Source organism: Loxodonta africana, chromosome 2 (genome assembly GCF_030014295.1).
Source record: "Loxodonta africana isolate mLoxAfr1 chromosome 2, mLoxAfr1.hap2, whole genome shotgun sequence".
Classification (NCBI taxonomy): domain Eukaryota; kingdom Metazoa; phylum Chordata; class Mammalia; order Proboscidea; family Elephantidae; genus Loxodonta; species Loxodonta africana.
The window spans coordinates 149,668,110-149,684,453 of record NC_087343.1 but is presented as its reverse complement, the minus strand read 5'-3'; the positions used below and the strand labels follow the sequence as shown (position 1 = coordinate 149,684,453).

Here is a 16,344-nt window from a genome sequence, read left to right as displayed (position 1 = left end):
GTGGGTTTGAACCTCTGACCTTTAGGTTAGCAGCTGAGTGCTTAACTGTTGTGCCACCAGGGCTCTGGGCTGAATACTATTATGTGCCAAACACTGTGCTAAGTGCAGGTGGTGCAGCAGTGAGTGAAAAAGATGTTGCCCAATCGCTTTTGTGAAGCTTGCAGTCTAGTGAATGAGATAAACAGATAAACAAGCAAAAGCGGCATTACAAATGGAGAAACGGTTGTAAAGAAACAGAGTATTATGGTAAGGAATAGATCTTCTTTGAAGTCCCTGGGATTACAATTTCGGAGGAGGAGATTTTTCAGTTGTATCTTGATGAGGAGGAGGGAGCCAGCCAAGCAAAGGGTAGGGAGTAGGCTTTCATGCCAAGGAAACACATGCACAGGCCCTGAGGTGGGAACAAGCTGAGTATGTTTGAGGAACAGAGAGGAGGTGGGTGCTCCTGGGGTATATTGAATGAGGGGTGATAGTGGACTATGAGATTGGTTGGATCAGCACAGGCCTCTTTGGGACTTGAACTTTATTCCGAAGGTTTTAAGAAGCCATTAAAGAATTTTAAGCAGATGAAGTCTGGCCACTGGAAGGAGGGGAGTTAGGGGGTGCTAGAAGGTTAGAAATGGGGAGACTAGTTTCAAGGTTAGTGCAGTATTGCAGGTGAGCAGAGAATGGCCTGGAGTAGGGTGTTGGAAGGGCAAGAGGAAAGAAGTGGAAGGACTCTGGAGACATTTCAAAGGTAGACTGTATGGTACAGCGTGATGGATTGAACAAAGTGGATGAGAGAAAGGAAGTGAAATTAAGCGTGGCTTCTAGATTTCTACCCTGACCAAGAGGTAGGCAGTGGTGCCCCTTATTAATGACTCTTGGAACCCAATTGATGTTTCCTTCTTGTCATTTTGCAATTTTGCTTCCCCATCAGAGCTGAGCCATTTCTGTAGGACAGAGCTCCCTCCCAGATACAACAGGGGGATGCATGTAGGTCTTTAGTTTTTATTCTATCAAGTTTATAAAAAATCTCTGCTTCTTTTCCAACTGTTGCCACTGGTAGTGGCTGGACACTACTAATAGTATTAAGATTAAAAGTAAAAATAGTGTTACCATCTGACGTTTATCTGGAGCCCTGGTGGCACAGTGGTTAAAAGCTGGGCTGCTAACCGAAAGGTTGACAGTTCAAATCCACCAACTGCTCCTTGGAAACCCCATGGGGCAGTTCTACTCTGTCTTATAGGGTCTCTATGAGTTGAAATTGACTTGATGGCGATGGGATTTTTTGAAACGTTCATCATCTCAGGCATTGTGATAAGTTGTAGGCTTGATTTTAGTTGATGCCACATAAACCAAGATTTAGAGGTAGTTATTCCCATTTTACTGAGGGGCAAACCAAGGCTTGGGTTGGTTAAGTAATAAATGCATAATAGAGGATTTGAATCTAGCTGTCAGAATCAAGAGCCTGAGCCCTCACCCACTAGCCAGAGTTATTCTGCATCCGTATTCCATGTTTCAGAAGGCTTCTTTGTCCCCCTCCCTTTGGAAATGGCAGTACATCATTAATCTGCATTACTTAAGAGGGATTTTTCGTAATGTCCCTCCAATCAGCCTGATTAATTTATGAAGGAGAAACAGTTATGCCAGAGTGACATTGCTGCTGATATAAGTAGTTTCTTGTTTACATGTGCAACATTTGAAAGCACCCTATAAATCAAAAAGTTGTAAGCCAGGTAGAGTAAATAATTTCTGTTGATGACTTGGTGAGATGCTTAAAATTCATTTAAACAGCATCGTATATGAAAGTTCTCAAGGATTGGAGAGATAAAATGATTTTCTCATTTAACTAAAGCATGCATTACTCTTCAAGTAAACATGGTAATGCTATCCTAAGGAAAAAAGAGTAAATAGCAGTAATGATAAGGAAATCATATACCAAGAATTGGTAATTAGAAGCAGCTCCATGGGACTTCCCTGGCAAGGTAACAAGAAGATGCTCAGCACTAGAATCTGTTCAGTGCCTTTTCAGGCTGTGACGGTAAGCCTCATGCCTTTAGCCTTGCCACCTTGATTTTGGGAAATGTTCTCATCCCAAATGGACAGTGATGCTGAAGCTTTCATGAGCCTAATCAGTGAAGGGACCAGATCAGGAGCCACTTTTGCCTCGATGATGAGGCTGGACAGTCACTTTGGAGGACGCCGGATCGTCCTTTGACTACCAACGGCCAAGCCCAGAAAAGTGTTCAAAGTTTATCAGCCAAGCCCACAGTGTCCATTACCAGATTTAGTATATTAAAAGGCAGAATGTTATCAGTTCACTATTTGTTAAACTAATCATTAGACTAAATGAAGTTTCATTAAGAGTAATGTACTCGTTAGGCGTAAAATGGCTTGAAAAAGCTTAACTATCATCATTTCTCAGAATAACTCAAACCTTGGCTAAGATGGTTGACTTTCACCCTTGTGCAGTAAGCAATCAACACTTAATTAGTCGAGTGCTTTGATTTGTTGATTAGAGTGCATCCAGGACGTGAATATGTATGATGTTCTTAAAGCAACATATCCGGATCAGCCTCAGGTTTCCGAAACTGCTTGTCCAGTGAGTTTAAAAGGCTCACAGTGAATGTGGATGCTAGCGACTATTTATAGAATAACTCTCCTGTTTCCATCCTTGGCCCTTTACAAAGTTATTTTTGAGTTTACTGTGACCTGATTTTTAATTCCAGGGAAAGAATACTTTGCAGTTATTTTCATTTTCAGAATCGGAGATGTTTAAATAAAGGAGACATTGCAGCCTGTGAGCATCTAACTCATTTACAAACTGAGAAAATGATTTTTGAGCTCAAATAAAGCCTCTAAGTGCCTTTCCACACATTCCTCACTCACTGGTTCTCCTGGAGGCATTTGTACATCCTGGAAACACTGTGAAATTGATGTGTCATGTGTGTTTGTGTATGTTAATGCTTTTATACAGCTGTATCAGGATGCATAAGATCAGGACTCAAGCAGAGCTGAACACCAGCTTGTCCTGAGCATTGTCAGGGGTCTCCGGTTTGTAGTATGGCATGAAGTCGTCTGGCTTTTCCTTTATTTCCAATCCACAAAGAGCATTAAAAACAAATGTATAGTAGCAGTATACTCATATGACAAGTGTTCCGTACAGATTATGAACAGGTAGACAAACCCTACCTGCCCCACTTTTCATTTCTACATCATTTCAGTTGCTCCTTTTTCCCATCCTATTTTTTTTTTTTTTTTTATCCACCATCCTATCCTGTCTTCCTTGTGTTGGAAGTGGTGAGGTTTTGCTACAGCCACAAGAATCTGGGTTGTCATTAGAGGCTGAGTCATGGAATTGGATCAGTATTATTCGGAAGTGATTGCATCCAGTGACGCAAAGCACACGTTCTGCTCGGCTGATTGGCGGCATATTGTGCCTCAGAAGCCTTGAGTGTCCCTGTGAGATGGAGTGTTCAGGCACAGACTGTGAAGCTACTGGGCAGGGAGCCAAAGCGCTGCAGCCACATCTGGGCCTCAGTTGGGTTGAGAGTTAGGTGGCCTGCTTTGAGGCAATTTCAATCTATATGTAAGTCATATGAGTTTTCCCTTTTTATTTTCCCCTCCATGAAATGAAGCTGGTCATACAGGCAGTCTCTGGGTTTTGAGCATCTGATTTACCATCTCATACTTCAGAATGAATTGCCATAAAGCCTATTATATTAAAGAATTGAGTTAAATATGTACAATGGTTCATAATAATGAATGTATGTACTACTTTGTGACGCTCATGAAAATATTGCGTGGTTTGTAAGTGTTTCTTAAGTGTTTTATATGCATACCCATTACTCTCGAGTCTATTCCAACTCATAGAAACCCTATAGGACAGAGTAGAACTGCACCATATGGTTTCCAAGGAGTGGCTGGTGGGTTCGAACTTTCAACTTTTTTTTTTTTTTTTGGTTAGCAAGCGAGCTCTTAACTATGGGTCACCAAGACTCCGAGCGTTTCCAAGGAGCAGCTGGTGGATTCCAACTACCAACCTTTTGGTTAGCAACCTGAGCTCTTAACCACTGTGCCACGTAGAAAGGTAAAATATATAGTGTATACCAAAACAAACATTTAACTAACTGATGATAAATAAGAACCGTATGTACCTGTCAGACTTACCTACAAATTCGACTTAAAGACACACTTAGGAATCGATCTTGTTTGTAACTCGGGGACTGCCTGTGTTTGTAGTACAGTTCTTTAGAGCTAAGGGAAAGTTGGTATTATGAAAATGATGAAGAAAAAGAGAGTGTGTACCATTTACTGTAGACTTTACCCAAGTTGGGATCAACTGATCTTTCTCGATAGGATACACAATTACTTGTTTTTTCTCTCCACTTTTCTAGGGTAAAGCTTACACTGCCTTACATGTTCAGAAGAAGTGTGCATATGAGGTATTTTCAAATGTTAACATTGGAATTGGCAACAGGGCCTGGATTACATTGCAAATGTGGCATCTCGGGGACTTAGTTAAGAAGATTCTGTTTATATTAGCAAGGAGAATATTATAATTCTTCCCAAATTAGCTTGAAATGTTACGGTGGCTTTATTTCTGAGGCATAACAGGAATGAAGCACATCATTAATTTAGAAACAGCTAGGTAGAGTGTTCCCCCCCTTAGAATTAAGTGATGAGAATGGGCATTTGTGAAATTGACTGAATGCTCTTTGGGGGATGCTTATTAAAATCTTAACATCATTCCAGAGTTTTGTAGCAGATTCATTATCAGCTGTAATCTTATTAGGACCATTTTGTTTTGTAATCATCATTCCATCCGTGGAGCCCCGAGATGTGCATCCTGTGTTGCGCTGGTCCAGCCCTTCTGGTCTCTTTTGTTCTGATGAACTAATTCCTCTCCTTTTCTGCCAATCAGATCCTTCGCTCACTGTCTCACTCAATGCTGGGCATTGTTCTGTTGGTGGCTTTTTCCCTTCCTGGGACAGCTGAAGAGGACAGTTGCCTTGATGCTTACACTGTTCCTTTAAAAAAAAAAAAAAAATTTTTTTTTTTTTTGCTGAGAAAATTACATTTTAAAGATGTCAGTGGACAACTTGTCACTGCATTGTAAAACAGAGCGGGGCTTGCCAAATAGATTCCAGTTCCTATTCACAGTGCCACCACCTCAACCCTCTGTTCTAAGTTATAAACAAAGGCCGCTTTTTAGAATCACCTCTGGGTTCAAACTCCAACATTCTGGAGGCTTTTTAACTACTCTGAGCCCCCACTAAGGAGCCCTGGTGAGCAGTGGTTAAGCGCTCAGCTGCTAACCAAAAGGTTGGTGGTTTGAACTCACCAGCCACTCCTCAAGAGAAAGATGTGGCAGTCTGATTCAGTAAAGATTTACAGCCTTGGAAATCCAATGGGCAGTTCTACCCTGTCCTGTAGGGTCGCTATGAGTCAGAATCAATGAGATGGCAATGGGTTTGGTTTTTGGTTTAAGCCCCATTCCCTTGTTTGTAAAACAGAAATTCATTCATTCGTCCATTCGTTCATTATGTGCCAAATACTGTTCTAACACTACAGATACAGCAGTAAACAGACAAAAATGCCCTTCTTTGTGAAGGTTAGTTTTTGGTGATGGAGCCAGTCAACAATCAAGCTAACTAAGTGAAATATAGTGTGTTAGTGTAAGTGCCAAGGGAAAAAATAAGACAGGGGAGAGGGATATAAAATTGGGAGTCGACATTTATTTATTTTGGAGGGAGTTTGACATTTTAGACAGGGCCAGTGAAGGTCTCACTGAGAAGGTGAGAATGAGCAAAGACCAGAAGGAAGTAAGGAGGAGAGTGGTGTGAAGGGACCATGGGAGGAGAGGGAATAGCAATGACAAAGGCCCAAAGGAGGGAGTGTACCTGGCATGTCTGAGGAGCAGCAGGAAAGTCTGGCAAAGGGCGAACAAGGGAGAGAATATTAGTAAATAAGATAAAAGAGGTAACGGGGACATAACCTAAGACTTTGAATTTTCTTGGGGTGAGGTGATGGGATCGCCCTACCAGCTGTGTTGAGAACTAACTGAAAGGAAACAAAGAGCAGAAGTAGGGAGACCATTTAGGGGACTGTTTTTCTAGTTCCTGCTAGGGGTAATGGTGGCTTGGGTCAGGGTGGTAGTAGAGGTGGTTAGATGCAGTTGAATTTTGGCTATAATTTGCTGGGTTTGCTGATGAACTCTGATGGGGAAGATGGCGGGAGTAGCTGGTTTTCTGGGGAAAGATTACTAGTTCATTTTAGGACATGTCAGAGGTCTAAGTGTTGATCATTGGATATATTGATCTGAATATCAGGGGAGGGTGCCAGGTTGTAAAAAATCTGAAAGTCATTAGCATATATAGTTGGTGTTTTGAACCACAAGACTGGATGAGATCATCATGGGAGTGAGTGTAGGCAGGAAAGCAAAAGGTCTGATGACTGAGAACAGGGGCTTGCCCATTCAGTACTTGGTAAAATGAGGAAGAAACAGTAAAAGAGACTGAGAGGAAATTTCCAGAAAGGAAGAGAAAAAACAGAAGAGTGTGGTGTCCTGAAAGTCAAGTGAAGAAAAGTGTTCAAGGAGGAGACAGAGGTCAACTTAGTTAAATGCTGCTTGAATGCTCTGGATGGATCAAGTAAGGTAAGACTTAAAACTGATGAGATTGGAGTAGTGGCCACAGAAAGCTGAGAGCCATCATTGACACTGTTAACTTTTGCTCAATAAACTAGCTCCATTCTGACCCAAGCCTCCCAGTAGGTTTTTCTCTGACCAGCCTGGACTTCAGAGAACCTACGCAGAGAACAAAACCAAACCATGGCTTGAAGGAGAATTGTGAGGTGGGAGAGGGTAATTTCCGAACCTGAATGGTACCAATGGTACCAAAAACATTTGTCAGACTGACACCTTCCTCTTCTGGAGCACTGAGGTTTTTGTATTAACACCCAGGCTGGTTCTGTGGCGGGTGGCCATTGTCTGAAGGGCAAAAATATTATTTTCATACCTTTGGTGAGTTAAAAAATTCTCAACAATAGCGATGATGATGATGGTGATGTTTACTGAGTTGTCAGACATTGTATCAAGAACTTCACATAGGTTATTGCATTTGATTTTCACAACAAGGCTGTGAGTTGGGAAATATTATTACCTACATTTTATGCATATAGAGCCTGGAGTCTGGGAAGATAAGTAACTTGCCCAAGGTCAAACAGTTCGTAGGAAATGGAGCCCAGATTTGAATCCATTTAGTGGACTCTTATCTTCTACTCCATACCCTGAAAATCAGAAAAAAAGTAACTTAAAAAAAAATTTTAGAACAATTCAATGTGTTTCCAAATTACATTTTTCTGCCTGTCTGTTTTTGTAGAGAAATAGTGTGAGGAGTTTTCTAACAGAAACTGGAATTTGAGTATCTACTCTGTGCTAAGCATGGCACACCCATTATCTTATTTAATCCTCACAGCAGCTTGGGAAGGTAGATATTATAATTCTTATCTTGATGTTATGAGAAAGCTGACTTAGTGAGGGTGTGGTAGACCTTTGGTGAGATGGATTGACACAGTAGCTGAAATGATGGACTTGAACATACTGGCAATTGTGAGGATGATGCAGAAATAGGCTACATTTCATTCTGTTGTACATATGGTCACCATGAGTTACAGTCAACTTGATGGCATCCATCAGTCTGCGTTCATCAGTGTATCTGGCAGCAGTGGGAACCAACTGAAGGATATTTAGATGGGTGTGGAGGGCTAGATGACAGATTTTATTTTGAAAAGCTCCCTATGGCTGCCATGTAGAGGACGGGTTGGACATTGGACAGGAAGGACTGCGATTTGGGGTCTGCAGTTGGGAGATCATCGCTATGTTTTGGTTTTAGGCTGGACCAGGAAGGAGATGGTGTTGGAGATGCTGAGAGGTAGATGGACCCAAAGTGGGAGAGGAGGGCAGGAGGGATTGAGGCGATGATAGATAATAGGTAGTATGGTCTGGTCCCTTGTTTCTTAGGATCCCCCATAGCACTTCATATTATTCTGGGGTGTATAGTAGATGTTAATTCGATTGATTCAGGGGCTCTTGGGTGGCCTGAAACAGTAATTCTCTCCCCTCAGTGTCTGCCATTTTCTAAGGTGACATCTTAATTACTCTGGGGGCCAGGCTTTGTGCTATATTCACTTTGTTCTATGATCCCATCTCTAAGAGACATGTGGGGGCTATAAAGGGTGTACATAATTCTGCATATTTGCTGCTGCCCAGAGTGCTGACATCTGCATCCTTGGCTTGGAGGAGCCCATAGTAGCCATCCCTGGAGGGATGTTACCCCTGGTGCTGCCAACCATGTGCTTGTAATTCTCTTTCCATTTCTAACCACAGGGGACAACAAACCTGGCTTGGCTGAGCGACCTCCCTTGGAGTAGGCAGTGTGGGTGATGACTGTTTGAACATAAAGTTCATAAATCTGGAACTGCAGACCACCTCCACCTCATGCCATCCCTACTAATGGCAGTCCAAGCTCAAGGCTGACCCACTGCAGCCTGTGGTCAGTTGGGGTAGCATTCATGCCTGGGCCCCACCCTTCACCCACTGTCCCGACTCCCACGTTTTCTTCCACCTGTTGCCAGGAGGGGTGACAGTGATGTTGGAGCTGGGTCTTGGAGCTAATTCCATGGCCAACTTAAAAAAAAAAAAAAGATATCTTAAGATATATTAGCTTTAGGGGAGATGAGAGGGCAGAGGGGGTTAGAAGCTGGTGAAATGGACACACAGAGAGTAGAAGGAGGGAGCAGGCTGTCTCATTAGGGGAGAGCAATTGGGAGTATGTAGCAAGTGTGTATAAGTTTTAGTGTGAGAGACTGACTTGATTTGTAAACTTTCACTTAAAGCACAATAAAATTTTTTAAAAAAGATATATTACTTTTGTTTTTTGTTAAGATATCTAAAAAATTTTAATTTTAGGGAAATCCCTAGCCCTGCAAAGTTATATTTGTAAATGTCTATGGGATTCAGATAAATTGCCCATCACTTACATCAAGGCAAGTTGACAGAGTTTCTGTGTAAGAGAGCTTTCCCTGGAATTTAAACCACCAAATGGATAGAGAACCATTAAAGTTGGAGAGACGTGTAGTTAAATCCTGGAGGGAGGGCTACTGCAAACCTTTGCATAGGTGGTAGATATGCTTTAGGGGAAAGGGAATTAAAGAAGAGGCCAAATGAGCTTATTTACTTTGGCTTTTTAAGAGGGTCATTTTACATTGTTAGAGTGAGGAGAAAACAAAAGAAGTGATGGATGACCCCTTTGCTGCATGGTGAATTTAATCACAGCCTGCTGCCTGGTTGTTCTGTCTTCCTAATTCACATGTTGGCTAAGGAGGGAGCCTGAATCACATTGAGTACAGAGTGTGGCTGCTCTTAGAATTTTGTTTTCATTGTGGTTAAACCTGTAGAACCTGCTCAGACAGGACCAGAGTCCCTTGCGGTACAGTACAGTGTCAGCATCTTTTACTAGATGCTCTGTCCAGACACAAGGAGTATAGTTGCTGGTCCAGGAGATGGTGTTTGTGGAGGGATCAAAGAGGATCTTTCTGTTGAGTTCTGGTTTTTCTCAGGGCCCAGGGAAGACAGTGGTCAGCAAGATCTCTGGGGTGGAGGGCTGGGGCGTGGGGTGAGCTGCCATCACAAAGGGAAATCAGGTGGTGACTAGTGCATGGAGCAGGAGTCTTGGGAGTGGAGGCAGTGGGAGGAAAGATAAGAGACAGAAGGGAAGAGGGGAGGAAGTCTCGACTCTGTTCTGTGACCTCCTGGCAGGCAAGGTTGTCCAGATCATCTCTCTATGTGCCGGTGTCCTTGCTTACCCCTCTAACCTCTCCTCTGCACTGTCATCTGCATCTCTGCATCCACTAAGCTCAATTGCTGTCGTTCGATTCACAGGCCACATGTTATCTTTCTCCTAGGCCTTTGCACAATCTGTTCCCTCTGCCTGAAGTACTGTTCCACTGCTCTCATCTAGCTAACATCCTCTCCTCCTTCCCATCTCAGCTGCCTTTAAGGAGCCTTCCTGGTCATGAAGTGGGCTCATCTCTTGGGTGTTCTCTTAATACCCTGTGCCTCCTGTGCTGTCGTCCTTCACACACAGTTCTTTATTGCGTGCTCCCTGGTCTGCCTGCCCCTGCACAGTGAGCCCCTTGAGAGCTGGGCACAGTGCCTGGCTCAGTCTATACTTAATACCCCATTAATGAATGTGCATGACCAAGGCCTTGATGCCGCTTCCCTTTCTTCAGTGGTGAGAAAAGGATTATTGATTCTACAAAGCATGAAGAAAAAGAAGTTGTTGCACCCATTTCTTTTTCCATCTGTGAGTAATACTGTATGGAGTGGCTGGCCCAGCCTCTACCCCTGCCTTCTGGGAATTTTCAGTCTGAAGCGGGAACGTTGGTACAACTGATACTCTGAAAACTAAGACCCTGAACAGCCTTTGATTAAATGAACAATTAAATCTCGTTCTGCCTAACAGAGTGGTGTGTGCATGTCTGTTGGGGGAAGAGGAGGAAGGAAAATGTGTGGGGGCCTCAGAGGCCTGTGTTGGAGGAGGGCAGACTCAGGGCCATGTTGGGGCTGGGGAAGCCTGATAGGTTATCTACATGATTGCAATGTAACCTTCACTCATTCTAATTTCTATACTATTAAATCTGCCCTTCCTAACATATCCTTAAAGGGGAAATAAATTCCCAGCATCTTGTACCTATAGACTTCCGCGTTATTACCGCTAATGTAACTTCTCAGGAGCAGCCAGGCACTGTTCATATTTCATAGTCATTTGCACCCCAAAGCTATATTGAGCTATCAAGTATTCATGGACACCTTCCAGATCTCCCATTTTTCTCTGCTGGTTGTACCCAAAGGTTTGAAGGCAGCATTAAGTATGGGCTGCATTCCTACTTGGGGCTTTAGCTTTATCCTTTCTAAACCTTGCCTAATTAGGTTATTTTATCAAATGCAGGCACCAGGCATGACTTATAAAAGAATTCTCCTGATATTCTGTGATGAAAGCCCATTATGGGTCTGGAAAGATGTCTGTGTTTCACATCATTTGCTAGAGAATAGTGCTGGGGATGGTTGGTTCTAGATCCATCCCTGGGGTGTCCTGATGTTTCTCCTCCATTGCTTTCTGCCTATTCCAGTGCCACCGGTACCTAGTTACTCTAATCAGAAAACTGGACGTCCAAGTACCTCCTCCCCATCCATCAACTTCGACTCACCTAAACATGCCATCAACACCCAAGGCCCATACTGAATCAGTCTACTTTTCATCCACTCCACTGCTGACACTCTCACCCACCATCTCTTGTCTGGATCTTACAGGAACCTCCTAATGGTCCACCTGCTTCCAGTCTTGCTTCCCCTCCAGTTCCTTTGCCATCCAGCCATCAGATGAGTGCTGCTTCTTTTAACTGATGTATTTAAAAACACACCGATATTATCTACCTACCAGCTTTAATACAGCCATATCTCTGCAGATCATTTTACTTAAAGCAACAAAACTTTATGGATCTATTCAGTCTGCCCTTCCCAGTTCCCAATCCCTTCTTCCTTCCTTGGAAGTAATTACAATCCTCAATTTGGTATTTTTCACGCTTATGTTTCTACTATGTGTGCATACATATAAGTAAGAGTATTTACTATTGTTTTGCATGTTTTAAACTTCATATAAATGTTATCATACTGTGCTTTTTTTCCAGCATATTTTTGAGGTTTATCCATGCTGATTCACGGAGCTGTAGTTCATTCATTTTAGCTGCTTTGTGGTCTGTTGTGTACACAAAGATCTATTTGTCCATCATTCTGTTGGTGTATTTTGAGTCACCTTTTCAAAATGGAAATCAAATCATGTTTGTCCTTTGCTTACCTTCAGTGGCCTGGTTGGGAGGCTGTCTCAGTCCCCACCACCACGGTTGTTTGTGACCACACTGCTGACTGCCCAACACAGGCAGATACCTGGAAGAGAGCAGCCTTGGAGTATGAGAAATCCTTCATAGCAGCCTTCTATCTTAGGGTTAACTCCGGGTCTCTCTTATTCCCACTTGGCAGTGGCTAGTTTTCGTGAGAGACTAACAAATTACATTCGGATCTATTGCCCTGGGTCCCTGGTCTAGAGAGCTGGATTTGTACTCCTTTGCCAGGCTTCCATGTGTGCTGGGTCTCCTATGTCTCATCCCTCCTTCATCCTTCCAAGCAGGACACAGCCCTGGGAGGGAGTAGTCCCTCAGAGCTTGTTTTTCATACTACTTCTTTTCTGATCATCCTTTCCTATGCCTCTTCCATTAGGAAAGATGGTGAGTTTGTTGGAATATGTCATGTAGACAAAGAAAATTTTCTGGAACTAAGTACCTCAACTTTAAAGGTCATGGACTTTAGGTACTACTCCCTGCAAATAAGCTCTACTGTCTACCATGACCTTGTCAAAAATAGTGAGGTCCATTCAGTGGTGTGGTGGATTAGAGAAAGTTTATTACCATAATGAAAAAGCAGCTCCTAGCCCATCCATTAATGCTGTCTGGATACTCGAAGGGTGTGATTCACCAATTAACACATAATCCTGTCTTTGAAACAGAAAGTTTGGTTCATGCAAAGATTTTGAACCATCAGATGAGATCTAGTTTATTTCAATCAAATATTTATATAACCAAAAACCAAGTACATCAAACTTCATAGGTATGTCTTGGAATCATTAAAACAGAGTTTTCATCATAGAGTAGGTCTTTTTTGGGCACTAGTGGGTGTGAGGAAACCCTGGTGGCATAATGGTTAAGTCCTACGGCTGCTAACCAAAGGGTCGGCAGTTCGAATCCGCCAGGTGTTCCTCGGAAACTCTACAGGGCAGTTCTACTCTGTCCTATAGGGTCACTATGAGTCAGAATCGACTCGACGGCACTGGGTTTTTCGTGGTTTGTAGTGGGTATGACATGCTTTGGTTTCCTTAAACCAAAAAAACCAAACCTGTTGCCATCGAGCCGATTCTGACTCATAGCGACCCTACAGGACGGATTAGAACTGCCCCCTAGGGTTTCCAAGGAGTGACTGGTAGATTCTAACTGCTGAACTTTTGGTCAGCAATCGAGCTCTTACCCACTGTGCCACCAGGGGTGGTTTCCTTAGTGGTGACTGAAAAAAATGAGATGAAGGAAAAGGAATGTAGCATTAAGTGAGGACTTACCGTATTTTAGTGCAAATAATGTGCACTTTCTGCATTTTTTTGCCAACCATGCCTTTCCCCAGTGAAGTATTTTCTTAAGTGCCTAACTGCTGCTATGCCAGTGTTTTTCACATGTTGCTATAAAAAACATTAGCAGAGTGCAGTTATGAAAATACCTTGTGGGGGAGGATGCAATTGGCAAATGCAGGAGTCATGCATTATTTGTGTGAGAATACTATAGGGTGGCTATTAACATGGAATCAACTTGACAGCAATGGGTTATATGTTTTTTAAATCACATTGTAATTCATTTATTCTTCATAAAACCCATTTGAGAGAATGTTTTGTGGAGTGAGGAAACTCAGAGAGGTTATGTAACTTGCTTAAGATCACAAAGCCAGGAAGAGTTGAAGTCTTTCTACTCCTTTGACCTGCCAGGTCCTGGTGCTGTAACCTCTAGGTGGAAATAAAAGACAGAAGAACCAAGGATGGGGAGTATAAAAGACAGCCTGGAGTATTTTACCCTCAGATGCAAAGGGGGAACACAGACAGGAAGCTCTTTCAGAGCTCCCTTCTCCTTATCTTGGGAAGGCTTGCTTCCTAAGGCTCTTTCACAGGAGGATCCCACAATGAGCTCCTCTTGGTTTGCCCAGGAAATCAATATTGCACTGGATCAGACCTCAGTCTCACCCACCCCTGCCCTGGATTACATGGCGGAGTGGGGAAGGAAGACTGTAGCAAACGGGTGTGGGAGCCCGCAGGAGGGAAGTGGTTGGCCAGCTCATCCTGGGAGTTGGTCAAGCTTTCCTGAGCTTGTGACATGTGACCCAAAAGATCCAAAGAGTGGTAAACAGGGGAGAAAATGCATTTCAGGTATGGGAGAACAGCATGAGAACAGTCCCAAAGTCTTGGGAGCACAGAGTAGAGTCAGAAAATGGTCAGCTATGGCTAGAGCAAAGCACAAGGTGGGAGTAGGTGTGAAGTGGAGGTAGGATGAAGCCTCATTATGAGGACTATGGGTACCATAATGAGAGTATCTGGGAGGCCAGCAACTCCCATCCTTTTTTCTGCCATGACTCACCTGACCAAGGATGTCCTGGGGACTGCCTGGGCTGATGCTTACCCATAGGATTGTAACTTCTCTTCAGACTGCAACCAAGAAAGAGGGGGTGTTACTCCTAGACAACCTTGTATCTGCTCTAATGTATGGAAGGGTAATCTGGTGAAAATTCCTATTCTTTAGCCATTATTATTTTCATTTATGTATGCTAACTACTTACTTGAAATACTTCACAATGGATCACTACCCTCCAATGTCTTATGGACTGCACCATGGGTAGCTCTACTGAGGGCATCCACCAGGAAGTAACTAAGGATTGCTAATAGGAGATGGTAAGAGTGGATTTAGCGATCACTTCTACAAATCTCTATACAGATTTCTCCTTTTAATATATTTGATTTTAATGGTTTGTTTATGTCTAGCCTTGAACTTACAGGGAACCAGAAGAACTACCAGACTGAGAGTACTTTTTGTTCATGATGCCCAGCTTAGTGCCTAGTACACATTAGGTGCTCAGTACATGTATGAGCTATAATTGCATTTGGGATGCATAATGATGGCAGGGTGGATTAGAGGAAGGTAAAGCTTGAACTCTGAAATCTTTATAAGGAGCCATTTGCTATAGATTAGATGAGAAATTATGATGGGTTGGTGGAGAGGGGACTGATTGGAGTGTAACTGGAGTGTTGGCTCCACCTGTGCCTGATTCAAGCCTGACCCAGTAAACGAGACCCACAAAGGTTTTATTAGCACAGAGTTTCCAGTAACTGTTGCCTCCCGCTTCCTCATCCTCTATGCCTTCAGTCCCTTTCTCATTGACCTGTGGGTCTGGAGAAGAGTTACTGGTGTTATCTTCTCCAGCTTGATCTGGGACTTTGAAGATCCTTTCTTAGAGAGGAATTGAGTCCTTCCAGAGCAATACTGGTGACAACAGGAGCTATCCAAAACAAACAGTTGGAGCAAGAGCATTTATAGCTATTATGTAGCTGTCTAGCCAATTCCATTACAAGGAGCCTGGAGGAAGAGTGGCTGATAAAAGTTTTCTGCTTGACTTACTAGGCCTCAGTATTATCATCAATGTTATTTCTCCATAAACTCCTTCAAGAAGATGGGTTGTGAAAGGTAAGAGAGGGAAGCAACTGAAGAGGGCCATGGGACTAAGGGTCGTTTTTTTAAAAGATGGGGTGATTTGAGCCTATCCAGCTGTCACACATACAGCTCTGGACTTAGGAGGCATCTTGCCTGCAAGGACAGGAATGCTTTGGATCCCCAGTAATCATCTGTGCTCCTCAGTATAGATAAATTCGGTCTTAAAGGAAGTTTGCTTCCCTACATTGCCATTCCCACCTCTGTCGCTTTGGAAGACTTCATTTCTCATGACTTATCAGGATGGAGCACTGTATTTTGTTACTGCCTGTCTTGTAGCAATACCACATTCATTTTGTTTTCAATTACTGGCTGTACTTTGAAAGGCCTTATCTAATGGAGACACAGCTTGCATCTTCCCCATGCGGTGTTTCTCCTCAGTCCTCCCGAGGCCTCCTTAGATGCCGGCTCGGCTCCCATCTATTTTCTGCCCCTTCAGTGAAATGGCCTCCTCTGGGCACCCTGGCACCAATGTAGCCCATCACCTAATCACAAACCCATTCCCACTGTGTTCACCTCATTCCCCTCCGAACATTTTATTTATTTCTTTATCTTATTAAGTCGTAGGAGCCTCAGAGGGCCTTGCATGGAAAAGAGATTGCTACAAAGCTGTCAGGTATTAAAGTTATACAAGTGTAGCTAATTTGTCTGCTTCTGTTTCCCGGATTAAAAAGAGAAACTCAACAAATTAGTATAATTGCTGAGACTCCGTCAGTGGCAGAACCAGTGCCACCTGTATAAGGAATTCCAGGGTCCTGCCGTGGCTCAGGACTCTCAGCCCCCTCCCAGTGGCAGCCAGACAGGGGTAGCCAGTGGCTGTCAACTTGTGGCAGGGGCTTCAGAGGAGGTGGCCTCAGCCCTACAGCTATGAAATTTGAAATGGATGGAGTGGAACCTGTGTAATACCTTCACAGGCCTCTAAGGCAAAGAGAATGAGAAAAATGTCCGTGG

At 43.2% G+C, this 16,344-nt stretch overlaps 1 protein-coding gene across 1 annotated transcript in view; it reads left to right on the top strand.

Moving 5' to 3' along the window:
- The first annotated feature begins 5,143 nt into the window (after positions 1-5,143).
- Positions 5,144-16,344, top strand: part of SPOCK1 (SPARC (osteonectin), cwcv and kazal like domains proteoglycan 1) — a 260,129-nt gene continuing 248,928 nt past the window's right edge. Inside the window, exon 1 of the mRNA XM_064276524.1 lies at positions 5,144-6,640. The gene's annotated coding sequence lies outside the window, so the exon portion shown is untranslated. The remainder of the gene's footprint in view (positions 6,641-16,344) is intronic.